Genomic DNA, 21,315 nt, shown 5'->3' with positions numbered 1-21,315 from the left:
AAGAATGTTTTGTTTTCAGTTGGGACAGAAGGTGGATATGCTAAAAGTCTCACCAGAGCCTGTTTTTATGGTGTTTTTGCCCAAGTTTTGAGGATTAAGTCCTATATTTAAAAAAAAAAAAGTATTGGGATATTGTGTTTACTGACAAAACACCTAAGGTTTTTAGAAAGCTAAATCTCATGTGAATCTAAATCCCATTAATAGTCAATGGAATTTGGACTAAATGCCTAAATCCCTTCTGAAAATGACATAGCAACACCTAAATACCTTTAAAAATCTGGGCCCAAGATATTTAGATAATTTGACTAAGATCAGATAAACATCCAAGCAAACAGAATTCAAAACCTTTTGATGTTCACCCATGACTAGCAACAGCAGAGAAGTTCAGTTGTACAAAAGCACTCAATCAAAATAATGCTAATAAAACATACAGGCACCCTAAAATGAACAGAGTAGCCTTAAAGGTTCCACAATAAGTACTCCTGTGCAGGCTTTTAGACAGAGTCCATGACAAGGCTGGCCTCTTGCAAACTGAACTATTAGTGTAAAGTAGCTGCATGTAATAAAGACTAATTGCATTTGGATAAAATTAGAGCTCAGCTGTTATAGCTGTCAATTTCTTTATCATGGGGAATAACCATATGCACTAAAAACTGTTAACATGAAACTATAGGAAAAATGAATAGGATGAAAATCAATAAGGACAAATGTAAAGTACTAAACTTAGGAAGGCATAATCGGTTGCATAAATACAAAATGGGCAATGATTGCTAGGAAGGAGTACTGCAGAAGAGGATTGGGGATAATAGTGGATCACAAACAAAATAGGAATCAACAATGTAACAACTGTTGCAAAAAAGTGAACATCATTCTAAGATGTATTAGCAAGTGTGTTGTAAGCAAGATACAAGTAGTAATTCTTCCACTCTACTTGGCATTGATGAAGCCTCAGCTGCAGTACTGTCAGAAGTTCTAGGAACACACTTGGGAAAGATGTGGACCAACTGGAGAAAGTCTAGAGAACAGCAACAAAAATAATTTAAAAGTTTAGGAAGACCTACAAGGAAAGATTGGAGAGAGGGTGAAAAAAAGGTTGTTTAGTCAGGAGAAGAGAAGACTGAGGGGGACCTAAGACTTCAAGTACATAAAATGCTATTGTAAAGAGGAGGGTAATGCATTGGACAGGACAAGACGTAATGGGCCTAAATTGCAGCAAGGAAGATTTAGTTCAGACATTAGGAAAAACTTCCTGACTGTAAACGTAAACACTGGAACAAGTTATCACCAGGGCCGGCTCCAGGCACCAGCCAAGCAAGCTGGTGCTTGGGACGGCAGCTTGTAGGAGGCGACATTCCGCCCAATTCTAGGGCGGCATGGCCGCTTTTGTTGTTGTTGTTGTTCCGCTCCGGCATCCCTGTAGGATGTTTTTAAGAACAGATTAGACAGACAGGTGTCAGGGATGGTTGAGAGATAATTCTTCATCCTGCCTCAGTGCAGGAGACCAGAGTAGAAGGGGACCCTGCAAGAAGGGTACCTTCCAGTCTTATGATTCTATAGCTGTATGCTGTAAAAAAAAGCTACTGTATTTGTGAATCAGCTCACTGCTCCACTCATTTTTATGTATTTTTTTCCGTAACGAAAATCATTGCCCTATGTTATTCTTTTAAACATCTTTTATTATCCGTGCTTTATGGTGAGTTTCTTTTGTTGTGATATCTACTTGTCATAGCAAAGGCAAAACAGACATACTTCAGAGTGTGTGTGTGTGGGGGGGTCTGTATTTTTTATAGTGGGAGGCTTCAGCGGAGATGGGATTGATAGATCAAAGTCTTATCAGATGATAACAGATGTAGTTAAATATTTACCTTCATTCTTGTCCTCTGTAGTTAATATAGTATTTCCTAATATAAGCTGCTAAATGTCCCCCCTTTCTATTCTTATTTAGATTATGATTTGAAGATATATTCATGAAGCTGTGTAGTCAACTTTTTTTTTTTAATGTTTCAGTATTTACCTGGCCAAATTCCAACTTGAGTAATTATATTCTGCCTATTTAAATTCCCCATGTAGTTTCAATTAGATAAAGTATAGAAGAATAATTTATGTCCTAAAACTTCTGCAGTGTTGCTGCCACTATTAAACAACTTTTGAATTTCACCCTAGAGTGACTGTACGGATCCCTATATACAATAAGTAAAATGAACCGGGACCCCGCTAGCTGAAAGTTGTTACTAGAGCTAAAGATAAGGGGGAAAATCCTGACCCAACCAGTTCCACTTAGTCTGAGGAGCAAATGGTATCTCTGCTGTATGAGAAGAGGCAACTGAACCTATGAGTTCATGTTTCTTGGGAAAGTGTAGGGGACAAGATTTAGGAGTGCAGAGATGTTACCTGCACCTTTGAACTGCATTCCATGGCAGCCTCCTGCTTGCAAACGAGCACGGGATGGGGTTTAAAGATCTGTTATACAGACCTTTGTCTTCTCCGAATAGGGGGCATGTTAAAAACAGTGGCTATGACTGTACCAGGCTAATCTGTGGGGAAAGTGTGGTGGAAACCCCAAGGCAGCTGCATAGCATTAGGTAAGACATGTACAGGAAGAGTTTTGGGGAATAGGCCCTTTGTTAGTGAACTTTTTCCTCCTATCTTTTAAGACAGTTGCCAACTTTGTCAATCATCCCCCCCTCCCCACACACACACACACACCTTCTCCCCATGGAAAACTTTCCAAATAACTCAAGGAGTTACTAGTCCCCAGGCCACCAGGGAGTTGTATAAATAATTAGATGAATTTTAGGTTAACTTAAATATGAATACCCTAATTCAGAGCAGCAACAAGGTGGAGGGAGTCTATATAAAGATCCATAAGTTTGAATATTGTTCCAGAAGTATAGAGCCCTCACAATCTCCAATCTCCAGGAACACCATCCTGCAAAAAGTCCCCCTTCCTGCAGGTGTATTCTTGGTAGGCAGCCCACAGGGTATGTTTGTGGGAGACGACACAATCATTCTAAGGAGAGGATAAGGTTTGTCTCCTTCAGGAGTTCCTTCTCTTAAGGAAAGCTGGGTTTCTCCCTTCCTAGGGGATTTTACAGAAGGAGTGATGAGGTTTTGCTCTTTCTTTTCTTCCCCTGATGGGGCTTCTCCTATTGCAGATGCCCATGTTTGAGGTTCCTCACATTTTTCTACTATTGAATATCTTTCCCCCTTTTGCCTCTCTGGCCCCCCTCCCTCCAATACATACCCCTTTTCTATGTTCCCTTGCAGTGTGTGCCTTCTCCTTTGCGGTCTCCAAATTCTCCTGTTCAGTTTGTAAATGCATGCCTTCCTTACAGGTACTCCCTCACGGCTTTGGGGCAGTCTTGCAAGTGGTCCTCACCACAGTTTCCCCCTTGATTCCTCAAACTCAGCACAGCCTTTGAGTATATAGATAGGCTTTTTGCGGGGCTAATTATCAGAAGTCTCACTACCATGAACAAGAATTGCCCTAATGCAGTCCAAACAGTATAGTCATCCCAACAGTCTATCACTAAGTATTGATCCAGCCTCTCTCCCCACACCCCTATAGCTGGGGAATTGCCCAGCTCTGTTTCCTTCCCAGGTAGGATCTTCAACTCTTGCCTGGAAGACATCAATAGGCTCAGCCTCCCCAGTCTTTAGCCCTCTCAGGCCTTTTGTCTTCAGCTCTCTGTCTCAGAGCCAAACAGGCAACTCCCTCTGCTGCTTTCAGCCTTCAGCCCTGTGACAATTCCTAGGGTGCCAGGACAGTGAGTCTGCTTGTTACCCCTTTACTTGCTCATGCTCCCTGACACCACCACTTAACCACACAAGTACTCTTCTCTGGGCTATGGCAGCCTTTACTTTGCCTAGCAGATTAACAGATTAAGAGCATCCTACTCCCTAAACCTCTCTGAAGCTGTCCCCTGCAGTAATTAGTCCCTTATCCACTAAACACTCAGTAATACCAAGTCTGCTGTTTCCAAAGGAACAGTGTTCTCCAGCTTGGATGATTCAACTTGGGATCAGCTCCTTGTATACCACAGCAATGTGATATTTATAGTGAAAACAAAAAAAAAAAGTTTATCAAAGATTAAGATTTAAGTGATAGTCAGTAAGGATGATATATGTAACCCTTCTGTTTCTGAGACAAAACTATTCCTAGATACTAAACTTAACTTTAACAGGCTAACCATCTGTCTAAAGAAGCTTATCTTATGCCAAGTGTCTTTTCAAAATGAATCCCCATTGTGTTAACATGTGTGAAGCAAGCATTGTAAGGTAACTGAGGCAGACAGGTGAATACACACTCTTTGTCTGGTAGAAACCTGCTTGTTAGCCCTGTCTTAGTTCAGCCTTTAGGAATGTGTTTTCATTGCACATACATAATTTATACAGTATCTGTACACACATTTCATACCAATATTAATGATTAGCATGATCCTGGCTTTCATTATTCTTTCTGGATAAATGCTATGAAAGCAGTATGCTAAATGTTAGTTTGTCAGGCCAATTAGGGGTCGCTGTTACAGAAAAGTGAGCCATTTGTCAGTTGGCACCAATAGGACTGTGTCACAATCCCTCTCTGACCTGGTGAAGTTAGAAGATGACCCTTTATCCACCATCCTGCCTCCCATTTCACCAGCCTGATCTGACTCTTCTACTCAACCAGGAAATCCTTCAGTGCTCCCTCCTTCAGGGGCATCTCCTCCCAGACACCAGCATAGCAGAGGGGACCCTGGAGCCCCCATCAGCTGTGGGCATTGGACCCTTTTCACCTCATTTTGTCAGGGATATTTTTAGTAAAAGTCATGGACAGGTTACAGGCTTTTGTGAAATTCTAAACAAAAGTTCACAAAATCCTGTGACCTGTCCATGACTTCTGCTAAAAATATCCCTGACAAAATTGCAGGCTTACCTATGATGCAACACTCTCTTTGGCAGTGCAAGAGCACCGACTGTGGACACATACCACTGACACAAGGAGTATTGTCAAAAGAAGAACAGGAGTACTTGTGGCACCTTAGAGACTAACAAATTTATTAGAGCATAAGCTTTCGTGGACTACAGCCCACTTCTTCGGATGCATATAGAAGAAGTGGGCTGTAGTTCACGAAAGCTTATGCTCTAATAAATTTGTTAGTCTCTAAGGTGCCACAAGTACTCCTGTTCTTCTTTTTGCGGATACAGACTAACACGGCTGCTACTCTGAAAGGAGTATTGTGTGGACATGCACAACCAATGTAATTAAAGTGGCATATGATTGTCAAGATAATGTAAATCAACTTAACTCTGAAGTGGAGACAAGGCCTAATTCTCCTTCAGTGCTGTCATGATTCTGGACTCTGGAGTTTGAATTCATTTAAAACTCCACAAAGCAGCCCCAACCTCCTTGTTACACCAAATGAGGCTGCACTTTGACTGGAACAGAAAAGCTGAGCCCAATTTTGTGTAAAGGGGTTAGCTACCCAGTTATAGTCCCTCTTTAACCTCCATTTCCTTTTGTGCTGTATAAAATGGGAGACTATGCTGACCTGAGAAGAAAATGGAAAACATTGATCCTGCTGCTATGCAGAGCTTTCAGCAAGCAGGTACCATCTCCTCTCCTCCCTCAGCCTGGCCTGCTTGTGTCTGAGTGCCCAGAAGGTCAGGGGGCAGCCTCCAGCTGCTCTGCACGGTATCATCTAGTGTACACAATGCAGCCTTACAAAATAAAAGACAACTGCTCAGTAGGGTGACCAGACAGCAAGAGTGAAAAATCAGGAGAGGGGGTGGGGGGCAATAGGAGCCTATACAAGAAAAAGACCCAAAATCAGAACTGTCCCTATAAAATCGTGACATCTGGTCACCCTACTGCTCAAACAGGAACTGGGGACATTAACAGGACAGCAAAATCCCTGGAACTGGGTGTAAGAAACTGGGGAAGTTCGAGTCAAACAGGAACAAATCATCTAAGGCACACTACAATATGCAGTACACAAATCCACATAACTGGATTTAGACTACACCTGCATCATTCAAGAGTTTAACTAAACAGTATACATCAAGTATCAAAGATTAAAATTGGTAATAAAACTAATCAAAGCACACTAGGGTACCTCTTTTGGAACTGAAGTTGTGAGTATTTCAATAGAGTATCTATATTAATAAAACAGCAAGTGGTATCTTAATATCTGCACTCACTGAAGGAAGAGCAGTGACGGTGCTGTGACAAAGAAGCTCTTAAAAAGTAAACAGTGCTACTGCAACAAAGACTGACCCTAATGGTTCTACATGCTTAATGTTCTAAAACTTCCAAAAAATCACTGTTAAGAGTGTGAAATCCATTTTAAACTATAGTTGCCTTCTACGATTTTTTTCAGTAAATCCCAGAATTTCCGATGAATGCTTGCTCAAGTTTTAGACATCTTCCTGGCAGAAAATTGCACAGTGCAGCTGTCATTGTTAAACTTTTTGTACCTAAAAAAAGGAAAACATTCATCATAAAAAAGTCAACATAAAAGGATACCCATAATTTTTATATACTGCGAACTGAGGGCTCCAACTCTTAGCACATCACCAAAACAGCAGCTGTGCAGATCAGCCAGACAATAAGTATTCTGTGGAACCCTCTTATAGTGAAGTATTCCTATCCCTTCTCCCCCCAAACTTTTCAAACTAATACCTGCAATAAGACATTGGCCAAGATTTTACAGTTTAACAACATTGAGCACCTAACCTTTGAAAGGTTGGCTGCTTTCTGGTGTCTCAAATTTGTTACTAAAAGTGACTAGTGACTTTGGAAGGTTTAGCCATTACATTTGGTTTAATTACAATCTGATTTTTGAATACTTACTTCATAGCACTTAATAATGTACATATTTCTAATTACAGGATTTATCCAGTCATAATCCAGTTTCAAACAGCAGGAAAGGGCTCTGGATCATTGAAGCTAAAAATAGATCATACTATAAAAAGATCACAAGAGGAGGAGTGATATCCTTTTTATTTTGAATGATTCCAGAATAAGTAATCTTTTGTTTTAATTATTTTAAAGATTAGATTTTAGTCTGACAAAAACCAGAAGTAATTCATGTACCTGCTCACATTTGACCATCTGGGTTCTCACAACATTGTATTCAAATTATGCATAAAAATTGTGCCTCTTTACAATTAATATAAACACCTTGTTACACAGATTGTCATACATAGAACAAAGCAAATAATACAGGCTAAACTTCCATTCATAAGGGAAAGCCTATTTGCTGCTTGAATATGTAATTTCCACATTTATAATGAAGCTTGGCTTTAAAAGTCTCAGTCTTTGTTACCCAGAAAGTTGTTCATACACTACTAAGTTAACTGTGCAAATGTGGCCTCAGACTGATATTCCATTTTCAGAAGAGTTGTACGTTCATATTGGTTCAGTTAACTGATTTTAACCTTAGTGTCAAACAAATCCTAGTTTGACTGGACTCTTTTAGTTTCTCTTTAGCATAGTATTGCAATAAAATGCAGTAAACAACTGTAAAGGAGATTATGACCAGACCTAGAAATGTTCAACACAAAATTCCTCAGGTCTGCCTACCCTTCCCTTATATGCACCTCATTGTCAATGTACAGCTCACTGCCATCTAAGCAGCCAATGGGGTGGAATTTACCTTCTTAACTCTACTCTCCTAGTAGAGTTTGAACTTTTATCATGTGCATGTATATTTTTTTCATAGAGCTGACAGTAATATAGCAAGAGTATCATTTATAGCTATGAGGATAACAACCTATTGTTACATATTACAAAACATATTCAATGTAAAGATCTATACAAGCCTTCTGAGTTACCATGAATTTATACTTTCATAGTACTGTAATCAATATGAGTTATCAATCCTTTTTTCATATCTTGTCTGAAAGAAAGTGAAAGTTGTGGATTTAGATTTAAGATATCCTGAAGTTTGCATGACAATTTGATGCAGGCATTTGGTTTGTACAGCTATCTCAGAGTTAATTATAATGTAACTGCTATTTGCAGGTGGCACACTATGGCAGGGTTCATTCACCATTGGGGACACTGCCTTGTGGCTAGGTCTGCAGATCAGTTGTCATCCAGTCTAGCAGCTCCTTCCATCATTCACCTCACAGCCCCACTCACTAGGATTTAGGGTGCTCTCTCTTTTCATGACTCAACCCTCTAATTAGGTAACTATATAGTTTTCCCCTTCTGGGATATCAGAGCCTCTCCAGACCAACTGTGTCTGTCACAAATAGCTCTCCATGCCAAATCCCAGTCTGTGCCACTTCCCTAGTGAGTGATAGGAAGATACAGGCCCTCTACTCGCTCCAGGTTCCAGCCCAGGGACCCTATCAGTAGCAGTCACGAATGTCTACGCTCTCCCAATTGTTCATTCCCTGGGCTTCTGAATATACCATCTTCTATAGGCTTTCCTTCCTACAACTCCTCTTCCATGAGGGACAGAATCCCAGGACTTTTGCTTCTGGGTGGGTGGGTGGGTATGCTGGCTGGTTTACTTCCTCCATCCCTGTACTCAGAGAACAGCTGTCAATTCTCTCCCTAAAATCTCCTAGCAGCTTCATCTTCTTGGCTTTATACAAGCCCAGCCTGTTCCTGCCCAATTGGACTTCATCTTCAATTAGTGCTTATCAGTCAAGCCTGACTCTCCCCCAGGTGAGGCCTATAAAGTTAATCGGTTGCTTCTGAGCCACCTTAACCCCTTCAGGACTGGTGTGGGGTGAATGTCCCATCACTTACACACAATATTTTTTTCCTTTAAGATGATTTTGTTTCCATCTTATTAATACTCTCTCATTCCCTAGATATAGGACAGAATTTGCTCATCTATTGTAAAGAGAAGATATTAAGACCCAAACTGTGACTAGGATTGCTTCATTCACTAAAGCCTGTTTTTGCTCCTGAAGATGCCAGATTTTTTTATATAGTTACTTATTTTCACATGCTTGTAATACATTTGTATATTCTTATTTTGCCTAAAAGATACCTGACAACAGTTGGACCCCTGGGACTAGATTCACAAAAGGGACATACACTTGGTGATGGAGTATCTAACGTATAAAATACTTAAGTCCTCATTAGTGCAAGGACTTGAATCTAAATATTCCCTAGCCCAGCTCAGTGCCCCAACCCCTGAGATATAGAGTCTCTTTCTCTACCCTCATGAATATTTAAGTATTTTATAAAAAGTGTTACAGCTTCAACTGGAGAAATTGAGAGTGTATTACTCCCACAATCCCCTATAGGCCAGTGGGTAGGGCACTCACCTGGGAGATTGAAAACGTGCTCAATCCCTGTCCCACATCAGACAATCTGGGTGCTTGAACATGGATGTCTCACATCTGGGTGAGGACTAGCCACTAAACTGGCAGGTACTGGGGGCACCACTGCTTCTGTTTTTTTCAGGCAGGTTGTGAGAATACCTATTGTTTTTCATACGATGGGGGTGGGGGGAACACCTAATTCAAGAATCCCACTGGGGACTCAGCACCATCAGGAGGTAGGTAGCTGTCCATATACCTACTGGCAGAAATTTAGGCACCTATGAGATTTTACTGGTGAACTGGAAACATAAGCACCTAGGGAATTTAGGCACCTAGAAGGTTAGGCAGCAGCTGGATGGTGGATCTAAATTTTATAATTAGCCACCTAAGCTAGCAGTTAGGAACCTAGTTGCCTTTGTGGATCTAGCCGCTGATATGCTGTAACCACTGCCTATCATGCTGACCAAGCTTCTCTTTGTGCTGTCTATCTGTATCTACCCATTGTATCTTGTTTCATACTTACATTGTAAATTCTTTTGGGGTAGAGAGCATCTTTTTCGTCCAGCAGTGCAGGAACAATTTTTATAGTGGGCGTGCTGAGAGCCATTGAACCAAACTGTAAACCCTGTATATAATGGAAATCACTTCAAGCCAGGGGATGCTACAGCACCCCCAGCACCCATAGTTCCAGCACCTATGTTTTGGTCCGCATTTGTACAGTGCTTATCACAATGGGGTTGTGATCCAAGAATGGGATGCTTAGGCAATACTGAAATTTGAATAATAATTGTTATTATTAGAGATGAGTCTTATTTAACAAGCTCATGTCCAAGCTTCTCCAAAGTTCAGACCTAGTGGTATTCCAGTTCTGAACCATCATGTTTCTCTTTAAAACTTTGCTTGTAGTTCTTGTAATATTATATATGTTGTTGTGTCATCCCAGACACATACTGAGTATGGGAAAGCAGTCATTTGAATGTGTAGTTTATGTCTATCTGCATCTGGAACCCATTTAAAATAAACAAGTTAGGTCACATAGCAAAAGATGACAAAAGGATGAAATGGGATGCTATGAGACTTTAAAAGATATCCCTTAGTCAACCATTTACATTTTAATAGTATTTTTATTATTTCAAACTGATGTGCTAACAAGACAGTATATCGATACTATCTGCAGGAATGAAAGAATGTGGCACAATAATATAACTACAGTCACATTTTTCCTAACCTTTGTTTTTGAAACCTTCCACAAACAAACCTAACAAAATATTTTTCTCCATTTTTTAAAATCCCCAATGGGTTGTATTTTCAAATTTAAATGATTCCTCATGCATGTTTCATATGTAATGTTTACTCAGACATTGTGCAGTGTATTCTTCAATGTATGGCTCTAGTGTTGCAAAAGAGTGAGAATAATTATTGCTACATACTTTTTTCAATACACAGTTCAAAATTCCCATTTGTGCTAGAAAAGTTCACACACAAACACTTGATAATTTGCTGTATGAAGACAATAGGGTCCAACCCTTTTGTGCCATTCTTCTGGAAACTGGCTGGATCTTGCCAGCTTTGAATTCTTGTATGGGAGATTCCTTAGCTGCCATACAACTGGCATAACCAGTTCCTAAACCACCTATCTTCCTGCCATAGGTAGTACACCAGACCTGGAAAAGGGGTATGGTCAATTACTACTATTTGCTGGCTAGTCTCATCTGGCTGATGGTTCTTTGGAGCTGTAGTAGATTAGAGCAGCCTTTAACCAGGATGCAGCCAAGAATCTGAACAAATGGATTAGCTAATATATCTGACTAGCTCTTACCCCCATGATCTGACTGTCTCATCCCTAGTCTTGACTTAAGGTACCATCACTGGGGATCTTGAACACTCAGCAAAAACTGAATAAGCATGGAGTCTAAACTGCTTTCTGACCTCTAGATGTAGACCCTCCAGGTGAGCTGTCGGAATGCAGGGAGTTCCTCTTGCCTCTGCCCCTGCTGTACCTGTGCTATAGATGAAGAGAAGACCTCAGTCCCCAGGTCTGTCAATCTATCTCCTTTCATCAGAATGAAAATTTATCCAAAAACTTAGAGAAAAAAAAAGTATCAACATTGTTGTTAACCTACTGTGTGATAAAATTGTTTTGTTATTGCAAACAAGCTCACAGGTGCTAAATCACTGATTTTATGTATATATATAAAATAATACCAAGATACTCAAATATTCATGATCAGTGTTTATATGTACTTTGCAAACCTATATTCAAAATAAGAAGTTTAGATCTAGTGGTCTTGATAACGTCCCTTTTAATTGTTGTCCCATGTCACCAACAGTTTTACATGGAGTCTGGCTATGTGCTGATATAATGAAGACCAACATGGTGCTTATTGTTATTTATTAATAAGCATTGGAGTTCCACTGTAATTTAGTTGTCTTATAAATAAAATGCTGGAAAGTAAAACTATTTGTGGATTGCACTAGTTTTCTTCTTGCAGTTTAAATGGAGAGCATCTGATCTCCAGTTGTTTGCAATGGATAAAAGGAAGCTGAATGGTAAAGGATATGACATATTTGTAAAACCTGCAATTATGGCACATACCCAGCAATTTGAAATATTTTTCAATTGTTCAGCACATCCCCAAATTGCACATATAATGAAAGCACATCAAAATGTTATCATCATTGTTTCTAGTCATCTTCCATTTCCCACTGAAGACTTTTTGTCAGCTTAATACATTTCTGTTTGTTTTCAGCTCTTGCTTTATTTGTTTATGGTCCTGGAATGAAAATCAGCTAATAACACCTTTTCTTAGCATACACAGACTTCGTCTGTTGAGCATAACTTGATTAGTTATACTGGTGCATGGTCCCAGAATGAGACTGATTTTTTTTAAGAGGGACCCACATAACATAACACAGTGTTAGAAACCAGCTTCTTCTTGCACTGTTTAACAGATTATTAGTAAATAAATAGTCATCACATTTATGAAAAAAATAAACCCAATGGAATCTGCATCTCTAGGATGATATTTTGCAGGATAATAATAATAATAATAATTAGACTCAGTAAAACTCCAAGAACTTTTTCCATACGGCCATACAGGCATGAAAAAGAAAATCAATGTTTCAAGAGTTGGGAGGCTGAATGACCCACAGGATTGGTAATGAGAGATGAAGCCTTTAACCCCTTGACTGACAGTTTGAAGCCAGTCCAGATTGGTAGTGACAGCACATAGCAATGGTAATTTAGAACAGGACATTTAGAAAAAATAATAGGGTCTATTCACCAGTGCCCCACAGACATTTGGTGCCTCACTGGCAACATAAATCAGCTGTAACCCCATTTTATATAGCCCTGGGATGATTTCCCCTGCATAGGAACATCTTCCTGTGGAATGGGGCTGCTCTAGCTAATCCTATAGAATGTTACTTACCGTTCTTCAAGCCATACACAGGGACAAGTTGGCATGGATTCATATGCCTTGTGATCCCTGGCTGCCAGAATGGCCCCTTGGGAACAATGTTAGCCAGCTGTAACAAAGAGTAGCTTTCACATTGCTGTGTCTTGAATGGGATCAAACTTGCTCAACCCAACCATACAATTGGAGAGCCACAAAAGCTTATACCAAATGCAACTCAGTTGGTTCAGAGAATCATGGTGTCCAACTGAAAGCTCATAGAGAATTTAGGCATACAGACTGTTGCTTCAAGAGCAAATTTGACCAACGGTTGACGATCTCACTCCTACAAAATGTGTCATGGGCTCCGTGAAGACCACTGGCATTTAGGTTCTCAGATTTGCATGTCATCTGAAAGATTTAATAATCCACATCTAGATTTTAGCACTCAAAAGATGTACCTCATACAAGTGCATCCACATGCAAAATTGCATGCCTACAAATGGAAGTCAGATTTGAAAACATAACCCTTTGACTGCAGTGCAATCAATCAATTGACAGTACTACATTTGTGAGTGTGTTTTGATGTTTGGAGATAAAAAAGGGGGGGTAGGGAGAGGGGAAGAAGGAAAATTAGAACTCTCAGACCTGTGAAAAGCTAAAGTCTGCACAGTTTAAATTTGACTAGAAAAAAGGAGGCACAGCTCTAGCAAAATAAACAATTATAGGATATTACAAGTTCTTACAAGGCTTCTGTGCCTTCATTTTCAAAACTTGTTGAAACACACTATAGCAAAAATACTGTAGACAAGTACTATAGAAATATACTCTGGTATGATATGAAGAGTTCATTGATTTAGATTGTGGTCAGCTCATTCACAATGGCTGATCCAACAGTGCAAGTACTTTGAAACTTCCAAGCTATAGATGAATCAGAGTTGCTTTCTCACAAGAGCCTGGAAGATCATTTAAGTCAGCTGCCAGCAAACCATTACTAAATGACAGGAGATAATGCACCAACAAAACAGAGGCCATGTGGTTCCACCAAGAAAGGCAGAGGTAGATATAACAATCGGTCCTCCTCCATTTTTGTCTTCCAAATGTTATCCCAAAAACTAAAGCACTGTTAAAGCACATCTGCCTCATTTCAGAAAAGAAAAGATTGAACTCCAATGATTGATCCTGCTTTCTAGCTTCAACCACAGGAATTGACTCAAAACTCTGATCTAATGAAATGTTGGTTGTAATATGCATATGCCAGTCTTCCATTGTTGAAATATTTTATCATATGTATATGGGGAGATGTTCTCTCCAGCTATGAAGTGCAAATTAGGCTCACAGTGTTCTTGCCTCCTTATAAAGGTTATGCATACATATGCAATACTGTCCCTGGCACTTTTAGAAAGGCTATTGAATGATTATTCTAGAAACATGTAGGTATTAATACTTCTACAGTGCATAGAAGAGTGTTATCCCCCCACCATCCATGGTTTACAATTAGGGTGACCAGATGTCCCGATTTTATAGCGACAGTCCCGATTTTTGGGTCTTTTTCTTATATAGCCTCCTATTAGCCCCCCACCCCATCCTGATTTTTCACACTTGCTGCCTGGTCATCCTATTTACAATGGTCTAAATTTATCATAGAGCATGTGGCTGCTTTACAGAAAGATGTTCATAATCCTGATTTTCACTAATCTTCTCAGTTGATAGCATCCACAGTCGGTGCTCTTGCATTGCCAGAGTGAGCGTTGCCTTGTAGGTAGCAATCCCACTGTGCAACTTGCCACCCTTTCCCTCTTGGAGATCTGGATCATTTGTTATTAATTATAGTTGTTAGGTGAGTGTCTGCTCCTGAAGACAATGACATATTATCTTTTCTGCTGGGTCTACATGATTCTAGTCTTGTAAAGTATCAATTTGTTGCCTAAATATTCATAGGAAATTAAAATATTATAAGAACTGTGGTCTGTACATTTTTGATATTTGGAAAAATTGTATTGGTCAATATAGGGGCATGTTAGTTCAACAAGAAGCATGAATCACATATAAATAATGAGATGCTGTATTTTAAAAATTTTTAAATATGGTTGCCATTTATAAATATAGTGTTAGGAGTGGCCATGTTGTTGAAAACTATGTCATTTGCAATTATTTCAAAGTTTCACCTTCTCATTTGTGACTCTCAGCTAAATTAATTATTTCTCTCTTTAAATGATGTTTTCCACAATCCTGAGACTACTGTGCAACAATATTAAAAAACTTGCAAAATACACCATTTATTATGTAAACTAGAACATGCATAAAAACAGCATCAGCATGACAGCCATACTTATATATATTCATCTGCACTGTTGATCATTTTCTTCTTCTTCACTTTGTTGATTTCTTGTGATCCTGTCCTCCTTGGCTCTCTTCTGACCTTACTGGAATTTCTTTCATCATCTCTTGTGTTCCTCCTCTTCCACTGCCACTCTTTCTGTTGATTTATTTTTCTGCCTGCAGTTTGAGGTACTGATAATCTATAAAGCTTTAAATGGTTTGAATCCTTTCTAGTTTCAAGACTGCTTCTCTCCCTCTGTGATAACACAGAAGTTAAGATCAACTAGTTGTACAAACCTCATGATTCCCCTGTTTACTTGGGAAGGAGTTAATAAGAGGATATTTTGGATGAGGGTCAGTGACTGAAATTATACCCTCTCTTTGGAGATATAAAACGGGGGAAATAATATCTTTTATTAGACCAATTTCTGTAGGTGAAAGAGACTAGCTTTCGTACTTACAGAGAGCGCCTCTTCAGGTCAGCTTCTTCTTAGTCAGACAGAGGGTATGTCTACACTATGAAATTAGGTTGAATTTATAGAAGTCGATTTTTTAGAAATCGATTTTATACAGTCGATTGTGTGTGTCCCCACTTAAGACCATTAAGACCATTAACTCAGCAGAGTGCGTCCACAGTACTGAGGCTAGCATGCACTTCCGTAGCGTTGCACTGTGGTACAGTTCCCGCAGTCTCCGCCGCCCACTGGAATTCTGGGTTGAGCTTCCAATGCCTGATGGGTCCAAAACATTGTTGCGGGTGGTTCTAGGTACATGTCGTCAGCCCCCCCCCCCTTCCCTCCCTCCGTGAAAGCAACTGCAGACAATTGTTTTGAGCCTTTTTTCCTGGATTACCCGTGCAAACGCCATACCTTGGCAAGCATGGAGCCTGCTCAGCTCACCATCACCGTATGTCTCCTGGGTGCTGGCAGACGTGGTACTGCATTGCTACACAGCAGCAGCTCATTGCCTTTTGGCAGTAGACGGTGCATTACGACTGGTAGCCATCGTTGTCATCTCCTGGGTGCTCTTTTAGCCAACCTCGGTGAGGTCGGTCAGGGACGCCTGGACATAAATGGGAGTGACTCCAGGTCATTCTCTTTTTAAGTTTTGTCTCATGGAGATTCAATCCTGCCTGCAGTCATACTGCACCATCTTCTGGCGAGCAGCCAGGAGACGAGGATGGCTAGCAGTCAAACTGCACCGTCTGCTGCCAGCCTAAGATGTATAAGAGAGATGGAGTGGATCAAAACAAGAAAGACCAGATTTGTTTTGTATTCATTTGTATTCATTTGCTTCCCACTCCCTCCCTTTGTGAATAGTGGGGGGAGGGATAGCTCAGTGGTTTGAGCATTGGCCTGCTAAACCTAGGGTTTTGCGTTCAAACCTTGAGGGGTCCATTCTGTGTGACAGTTATGTGCATTTCTCCTTGAGGCAAACCCATCCCTATTGTTGATTTTAATTCCCTGTAAGCAATGTCACCAGTCGCCCCTCCCTCCATCAGAGCAACGGCAGACAATCAATTCGAGACTTTTTTCAGTGCAGACACCATAGCACGGTAAGCATGGAGCCTGCTCAGATCAACTGGCAATTATGAGCAGTATAAACACCACGCGCATTATCCTGCAGTATATGCAGAACCAGAACCTGCAAAAGCAAAACCTGGCAAGGAGGTGACAGCAGCGCGGTGACGAGAGTGATGAGGACATGGACACAGACTTCTCTCTAAGTACAGGCCCCGGCAATGTGGACATCATGGTGTTAATGGGGCAGGTTCATGCCGTGGAACACCGAGTCTGGGCCCGGGAAACAAGCACAGACTGGTGGGACCGCATAGTGTTGCATGTCTGGGATGATTCCCAGTGGCTGCGTAAAGGCACTTTCATGGAACTTTGCGACATGCCCTGAAGCACAAGAATACCAAGATGAGAGCAGCCCTCACAGTTCACAAGCGAGTAGTGATAGCCCTGTGGAAGCTTGCAACACCAGACAGCTACTGGTCAGTCGGGCCTCAATTTGGAGTGGGCAAATCTACTGTGGGGGCTGCTGTGATCCAAGTAGCCAACGCAATCAAAGAGCTCCTGCTATCAAGGGTAGTGACTCTGGGAAATGTGCAGGTCATAGAGGATGGCTTTGCTGCAATGGGATTCCCTAAATGTGGTGGGGCGATAGACGGAACCCATATCCCTATCTTGGCACCGGAGCACCAAAGCAGCGAGTACATGAACCGAAAGGGGTACTTTTCAATGGTGCTGCAAGCACTGGTGGATCACAAGGGGCATTTCACCAACATCAACGTGGAATGGCTGGGAAAGGTGCATGATGCTCGCATCTTCAGGAACTCTGCTCTGTTTCAAAAGCTGCAGCAAGGGACTTTCTTCCCAGACGAGAAAATAACTGTTGGGGATGTTGAAATGCCTATAGTTATCCTTGGAGACCCAGCCTACACCTTAATGCCATGGCTCATGAAGCCATACAGAGGCAGCCTGGACAGTAGTCAGGAGCTGTTCAACTATAGGCTGAGCACGTGCAGAATGGTGGTAGAATGTGCATTTGCACATTTAAAAGCGCACTGGCACAGTTTACTGACTCGGATAGACCTCAGCAAAACCAATATTCCCATTGTTATTACTGCTTGCTGTGTGCTCCACGATATCTGTGAGAGTAAGGGGGAGATGTTTATGGAGGGGTGGGAGGTTGAAGCAAATCGCATGGCTGCTGATTACGCGCAGCCAGACTCCAGGGCGGTTAGCAGAGTACAGGAGGATGCAGTGCGCATCAGAGAAGCTTTGAAAACCAGTTTCATGACTGGCCAGGCTACAGTGTGAAAATTCTGTTTGTTTCTCCTTGATGACCCCCCCCCCCACCCCCGGTTCACTCTACTTCCCTGTAAGCTAACCACCCTCCCCACCCTTCGATCACCACTTGCAGAGGCAATAAAGTCATCGTTGCTTCACATTCATGCATTCTTTATTAATTCATCACACAAATAGGGGGATAACTTCAAAGGTAGCTCGGGAGGGGTGGGGAAGGAGGGAAGCACTGGGTGGGGTGGGAGAGGAGGGAAGGACAAGGCCACACTGCACTTTAAAACTTATTGAATGCCAGCTTTCTGTTGCTTGGGCAGTCCCTCTGGGGTGGAGTGGTTGGGTGCCCAGAGGCCCCCCCACTGCATTCTTGGGCATATGGGTGAGGAGGCTATGGAACTTGGGGAGGAGGGCGGTTGGTTACACAGGGGCTATAGTGGTGGTCTGTGCTCATGCTGCCTTTCCTGAACGTCAACCATATGCCAGAGCATGTCAGTTTGTTCCTCCAGTAGCCTCAGCATTGCCTCTTGCCTTCTGTCACCACCTATCATCTTCAGCCCACCACCTGTCCTCGTGTTCATATTGTGCTTTCCTGGACTCCGACATTGTCTACCTCCACACATTCTGCTGGGCTTTTTCAGTGTGGGAGGACTGCATGAGCTCAGAGAACATTTCATCGCGAGTGCGTTTTTTTCGCCTTCTAATCTTTGCTAGTCTCTGGGAAGGAGAAGATAGTGTGAGCATTGAAACATTTGCAGCTGGTGGAGGGAAAAAAGGGAGAGTGGTAGTTAAAAAGACACATTTTAGAGAACAACGGGTAGACTCTTTCATGGTAAATTTTGGTGTTAACATTACATAGCACATGTGCTTTCAGTACAAGGTCAGATTTTGCCTCTTATTGTGGTATGCCGGTTTGGTGTGAGAGATCACTCACGCAGGGCCGAGCAACAGAATTCAGCTTGCGAGTAGCCATGGTAAGACACAGTTTTTTGGCTTCTTTAACCCTCATAATATGTGGGAATGCTTTCAAACAGCAGCACCATCATTTCCCATATGAAGCAGCCATTGGATTGGCCATTTAAAATGGGTTGGCAATTTAAAAGGAGGGGCTGCAGTTTTCGGGTTAACGTGCAGCATAAACCCAACTAACCCCCCCAAGCACACCCAATTCTCTGGTATGATCACTTCACCCCTCCCCGCACCGCGTGGTTAACTGAGGGAACATTTCTGTTCAGCCACAGGCAAACAGCCCAGCAGGAATGGGCACCTCTGAATGTCCCCTTAATAAAATCACCCTATTTCAACCAGGTGACCATGAATGATATCACTCTCCTGAGGATAACACAGAGAGATAACGAACAGATGTTGTTTGAATGCCAGCAAACACCGGGACCATATGCTGTGTTATGCAATGATTCCAGACTACGTGCTACTGGCCTGGCATGGTAAAGTGTCCTACCATGGAGGATACAATAAGGTTGCCCTCCCCTGAAACCTTTTCCAAAGGCTTTGGGAGTACGTCCAGGAGAGCTTTATGGAGATGTCCCTGGAGGATTTCCGCTCCATCCCCAGACACGTTAACAGACTTTTCCAGTAGCTGTACTGGCCGCGGATGCTAGGGCAAATTAATTATTAAACATGCTTGCTTTTAAACCATATATAATATTTACAAAGGTACACCCACCAGAGGTCTCTTCTCCATCTGGCGGGTCCGGGAGGCAGCCTTGGGTGGGTTCGGGGGGTACTGACTCCAGGTCCATGGTGAGAAACAGTTCCTGTCTCTTGGGGAAAACGGTTTCTCCACTTGCTTTCTGTGAACTATCTTCAACCTTCTCCTCATTATCTTCTTCGTCCCCAAAACCCACATCCCTGTTGCATGCTACACTATTGACGGAGTCAAAGCACAGGGTTGGAGTAGTTGTAGGGGCACCTCCTAGAATGGTGTGCAGCTCATCATAGAAGCAGTATCTCTGGGGCTCTGACCCAGAGTGGCCGTTTGCCTCTCTGGTTTTTTTGGTAGGCTTGCCTCAGCTCCTTAAATTTCACACAGCACTGCTGTGGGTCCCTGTTATAGTCTCTGTCCTTCATGCCCTCCGACATTTTTTTCAAATGATAAGGGCATTTCGTCTTTTGGAACGGAGTTCTGATAGCATTGATTCGTCTCCCCATACAGTGATCAGATCCCGTACCTCCCGTTCGGTCCATGCTGGAGCTCTTTTGCGATTCTGGAACTCCATCATGGTCACCTTTGCTGATGAGATCTGCACTCACCTGCAGATTTCCACACTAGCCAAACAGGAAATGAGATTCAAAAGTTTGCGGGCCTTTTCCTGTCTACCTGGCCAGTGCATCTGAGTTGAGAGTGCTGTCCAGAGCGGTCACAATGGAGCACTCTGGGATAGCTCCTAGAGACCAATACCATCAAATTGCAACCACACTACCCCACACTACCCAAATTAGACCCGGGAAGGTCGATTTCAGCACTAATCCCCTCATCGGGGGAGGAGTACAGAAATTGATTTTAAGAGCCCTTTAAGTAAAAAAAAAACAGCTTCGTCATGTGGATGGGTGCTGGGTTAAATCAATGTAATTCTGCTAAATTCGACCTAAACTCGGAGCGTAGACCAGGGCAGAGTCTGTTAGTTGATCTTCAGGGCACACGGAAAGGCCTCTCTGTTTTCTTGAGCTTTGTTTCAGAGGGTAGATTGAATAGATTTGATGAATTGAGCGTAGTTGTCAATTAATCTTTTGTATATATTTGTCAGGCACTTAGGGAAAAAGGATAGCTATATTTTAATAAAAGAAATAAAAACATAAATGAGACAGCAAGCTAAGATCTGTGTGTGCATAGATATTTATTGTTCAGATTGCTTTCCGTATCAGTAGCAGCCAAAGAAGTTGGGTATTCCCTTGTTTGAAAACAGACAAACAAGCCAGACTTTAGTTATATTTCTATTTCATAGGTTCTCTGCTAATTCTAACAGAATACTAATTATCTTAAGTGGATTTCACAGTTGACAGAGACCTTTGCCAGGAAGACAAGCTTGACATGGGCAATTGAAACTTAGCTAATGAAGAACACTGAAGTCACCTTTGAGGAATGTTAATAAGTGCTTTGCTTTTTGTAAAAGGTACATCTTTTACATGTAAAGTAACCATAGTAATGTCAACATTTCATTCTGAGACTCCTCGGTTAATTCTGCAGAGGATTATCAAATTACCGTTAGGTTTTGCCGCTCTTTAATTATATTTATTCATACAGCATTCCATCTCTGAGGCTCTGTGGGCCAACCCTGATGTCAGACTGCTGCACACATAATTTGCCTATCACAGCTTAATCAAATAAGTCTTTATCCTATCAGTTGCAGTATTTCAGAATTTTTTTCTTACATTTTTTTTTAATACATTGGGTATATGCATTTTTTTGTCCAATTATTACGCATTTGCTTAGGAGTAGAGATGAGGTTGTAATAACTTGTTTTGTGTGGAATGGCTCTCTCTGAGTATGAAAACATCTAATAGATTCA

The sequence above is a fragment of the Chrysemys picta genome, chromosome 5 (assembly GCF_011386835.1).
Source record: "Chrysemys picta bellii isolate R12L10 chromosome 5, ASM1138683v2, whole genome shotgun sequence".
NCBI lineage: Eukaryota > Metazoa > Chordata > Testudines > Emydidae > Chrysemys > Chrysemys picta.
Note: the sequence above shows the minus strand (reverse complement) of the source record.